The sequence below is a fragment of the Benincasa hispida genome, chromosome 4 (assembly GCF_009727055.1).
Source record: "Benincasa hispida cultivar B227 chromosome 4, ASM972705v1, whole genome shotgun sequence".
NCBI classification, from domain to species: Eukaryota; Viridiplantae; Streptophyta; class Magnoliopsida; order Cucurbitales; family Cucurbitaceae; genus Benincasa; species Benincasa hispida.
The window spans coordinates 18,216,246-18,221,200 of record NC_052352.1 but is presented as its reverse complement, the minus strand read 5'-3'; positions in this window follow the sequence as shown (position 1 = coordinate 18,221,200).

The window sequence follows — 4,955 nt, the reverse complement described above, 5'->3', positions numbered from 1 at the left end:
ATAGTCTCAAGACACTACATGATTGAAGAAAACTCTATGCGATAGCTTGTTCTTCCTCCAAACCACAAACTCCCTCCAAACCAAAATAGCCAGAGTCCACCACTCCTGGGTTCTCACCTCGAGAATACCAAAGTCACCAAGTGGTAGTGTCCTTCACTTTTGGTTCGGTTGTTCTGGTTGCTATTTGTTTGAGGAGAGTTCGTTGTTGTTTGAGGAGTTCGAGTTAGTTCGAGGGATTTGCGTGAAGAAGAGTTCTTCAAAGGTATAATCACTTGAACCCTGTTTATAGTTCAAAAGCATATTGTAATTTATATTATGATGCATAATCTGTATTGTTTTACTGTAAATGTTTGTTTTCAATCGAATGGGATTTGGACGATCCACTTCCACTTATAGGTTCTCTGTAAAACGAGATCCTTCAATACTGATACCCCTCGCCAAGTGCCTAGTAATTACTGGGTCTCGCCCACTGTAGTTCAAGCGAACATCAAACAATCGAAAGGGGTAAGAATGATTTCGACCCTTAAACTGAAAAGGGGCCTTGCCCATGACGAACCCACGTTCTTGCCCATTTCAATTGAATCAGTCGAGATTGTGGAAGAGAAGGTCCCTCAAGACATCCCGTATGTCTTCGAGAAGTATCGTATTTTCATATTGGATAGTTTACCCAAATCCTTGCCTCCACAAAGGGGGATCGACCATGAAATCGAAATGCTAGCAGGACAAAGCCGCTCGCCAAAAACACATATTGTATGGCTCTGTTAGAATTGGCTGAACTCCAAAAGAAATTAGATTATTTTTTGAGTGTAGGGTTTATTAGACCAGCGAAAGCTCCCTATGAAGCCCTAGTGTTGTTTCAAAAGAAGAAGGACGAAAGCCTTCGACTATGCATCGACTATTGAGCTTTAAACAAGCTCACTGTCCATAACAAGTACCCCTCACCCATCATCATAGACTTATTTGACCGACTCCATGGCGCCAAATATTTCTTAAAATTGGATATCTGGTCAGGGTACTACCAAATTCGGATTGTCGAAAAAGATGAACCAAAAAGTACGTTACGAGATATGGGGCCTTTGAATTTCTCGTGATGCCCTTTGGCCTCACCAACACTCTAGCAACTTTCTGTATGCTGATGGATCAGGTGTTTCATGAATACCTTGACAAATTTGTCATAGTATACCTAGACGATATCGTGTTCTATAATGCACCAATGGAAGATCATTTGTGCCATCTCCAACCAGTCTTCGAAAAGTTAAAGAGGAACCAACTATACATAAAGAGAGAGAAGTGCTCATTTGCCTAAGAGCGTATAAATTTCCTCGGCCACATGATTGAATATGGTCGAATTGGCATGGAAGAGGGCAAAATGGCTGCTATTTGCGATTGGAAGGTGCTCACATCTGTGATGGAGCTACGTTCCTTCCTCAGGCTAGCCAATTACTATAGGTGGTTCGTAAAAGGATTCTCCAGAAGGGCAGGGCCATTGACCGAGTTGTTGAAGAAGGATAATCATTAGAGTTGGACTCCTGAATGTCAAGCCATCTTCGAGGGCTTGAAGAAAGCGATGATTGAAGGACTGGTTCTCAGAATTACAGACATGACCAAACCTTTTGAAGTTGAACAGATGCTTTTTTCTTTGCGTTAGGTGGTGTTTTCCTTTAAGACGGACACCTCATCGCATATGAGAGTAGAAAACTGAATGATATGGAAAAGAGGTATGCGGCCTCCGAAAAGGAAATGTTGGCAGTAGTTCATTGCCTGAGGGCCCGGAGATAATACCTTCTAAGGGCTAAATTCATGGTCAAGACAGACAACAGCTCCATCTGTCACTTTTTCAACCAATCAAAATTTTCGCCAAAGCAGGCAATGGCAAGAGTGTTTGAGCATAAACCAGAAAAATACAACCAAGCAACTGATGCTCTTAGTCGAAAAAGCGAGCATGCGACCCTGTGCATGTTTGTATTGGATTAAAGCAGCATGCACAACGAAAGCAATTGGTCAATACCGCTCTAATTACAATAATAACCTAAGATTAAACATGTAAAAGGATTAGAAATATAACCTTTGTAGTTTCCACAAGAATCTTCCCCTCCTTGAGCAATCGGCACCACCAACGAAAAATTCTCGCTATTCTCCGGTTGAAAAACACAATTGTGGGACCGAATTTTGGTGAAAGATAGGGAATTTCACTAAATAATTTGAAGAGTAAAAGAGATTTTGTGGAAGACTATAGTTAAAAACTCAAGGAAGCATTAGATTTTTCACTTGAAAATGAAAAAATATTTATAAACCAAAAACATGCAAAAACTCTTCTTGCATGGCCTCCACCTCAAACATCATTAGCATGAAAAAATAGGTGTCAAGCTTTATATAGAACACTTCAAAACCCACTTAGTTAGTGGGAAAATTCAACAATTGGATTTTTTCACTAATTATTTTTTCATTAAAATAAATTTATAATAATTTTTTTTGACAAAATATGAAATACATTTTTCATATTTCAGAAATTATTTAATTAAAATAATTTTAATAAAATAAAATAAATAATTTAATATCACATATTAAATTGTCTTTGACACCTAATTTTGATTAATCACATCAATCAATTAAAAAACACTTTTATGCTAATAGTTTATTTAATATCTTATTAAAATATACTCTCCAAAAAAATTAATTAATTGTAAACTCTATCTCATATAAAATACAATTTTCTCTAAAGGCCGAATTTGAACATTCCAAATTCTCACTTTACCTAGTTCTTCAATTTTGTCCGTAGTGAGCTAGCAAAGAAACCCGATGGACCAACAGATCATGTCGTGGGTTCCAATGATCTGAGACTAACCGATCAAACTCTTCAACCTAGTTAATCAATATTCGTTAACTAACAGGACTGTCCACTATAGCCTGTAGTTGCACTCCGCTCACTGTAGATATATTTTGTGTCCATTTGATATAACCTTCATTGATAAGTTGATCTTTCACAAGTTGTTCGTAATCTCAGCTAGGTCAATTACCGTTTTACTATGAGTTACATCTTTTCTCCTTAAGTACTACTGCCCCTCTAATGAACAATTGATTTAGGATCTTAATCACTAAATCCATTCCCTTTCAGGCCAGTGAGAGGATGGGGCCCCTTGTTCAAGACCCGGGATTAACCCTTAAGGCAACAACCTTTCTATTATCTCTAAAATGGGTAGGAGAAAATTTCATCTTGCAAATTCTATATCCCAGTTAGCTACCCGGTCTTATCCCTGAAATGGAAGGCATATTGAGCAGCACTGTTGAGCTTACCATCACCTAAACAGGAGTTCATAGACAGCTCAGGATACAAATCAAGTTATTTAGGTCATAAAGAAGTGAAATTAATCAGTGTTAATAGCAAACGATATTAATACGTAACAGTGATTATTTCGTGGTCCATCTTACACAATCTCATCATGTAGAACACCCCGCTCACATGTCTCTACATGAGCGAACTGATCACATCGTTTATGGCACTTTACAACATTTTTAACAATCATAAAATGGGTCGTATTCAATAGTATCTCCAGAAATAGGTACTCAACCTAATCCAAGTACTATAGATTGTTTAGGCTATTTTACTCGAACTTGATCCAGTTTATGTCTCCACATAAAGTCCAAGTATTCATGATAATAGCCAAGGGTTCGTATTTATTGGATTTAAAATTATTAAACAATTAGTTCATTTTCATTTAACAACATTTGTCTGGAATAAACTTCGCATATGTTTACTGTTTACAACTACGAGTTTTAGGACATACAACCCAATAGTTTGCACATCTGAAAGCCAGCACATTTAGTGGAACCATGTGTGAAACTATCAAGGCACACTTGGTAAATGACACATCGACCCAAGCCATTATGTAGTTAGCCAAAGAAGGATAGACACAAATTTTGGGTCAAAGACGACTTACTCCATGCCAAGGGTAATCGCCTTTACGTTCCTCGATCTAGGGAGCTACGAAGATTACTAATGAAAGAATGTCATGATATGTCATGGGCAGGACACAATGGTTGGAAAAGAACTTAGGCGTTGTTGAAACAAGGTTACTATTGGTCGAGTTTCCGAGACGATGTTGTGCAATTTACCAAGACTTGCCTTGTCTGCCAGCAAGATAAAGTCACAAGGGCGAAATTAGCGGGACTGCCAAAGCCTCTACCTGTGGCCTGTAAATCATGGGAGAGTGTATCCCTTGAATTCATCACCCACCTACTCAAGGTTAGGGAGTTTGAATTGATCCTTGTTAGTATCGACCAATTCTCAAAATATGCCACATTTATCCTAATGCCAAAGATGTGTACGACTGTGATGACTGCCCAATTGTTCTTCAAACACACCGTGAAATTGTGGGGTGTTCCTGCAAGCATCGTTAGTGATCACGATAGGAGATGCAATAGAACCTTTTGGATGGAATTGTTTATGTTGGGGTTGATGCCCTAAAGTCTCGTGTCCTGTAGTTTGTAAACAGTTTGTACGAACGCTTGTGTTGTATAATATATGATATTTACTTCACATCATTTTTATTTTTTTTTTGCTCAGTTTCATGTTTTATTTGCTTTACCACAAACCAATAAACATAAAATCCCTGGTTATCAATATATAACTTAAGCATGTATGTGGTGATATACAAGTGGATCATGCTTTGAATGATAACCAAAATGGTCTATAGTATATGGATATAGGATGGAAACCTTATCCTGGTAACACTACGAATGCAACCCTCTTTGTGGAATGGTTAAAAGTGTTGTGACTTGTCACAGATGGTCTGATCCTGATCATTCGTGTAAGGGACATGCAAGCAGGGGCGTCCTATACAAAGAGTTTGTATAAGACTTGACCATGAAATGTTAACGTCTTGTTATATAACACTGTTAATGATAGAGACTTCACTTCACTAGGATGACCATAGGTAACATGACCTCAATCCTGA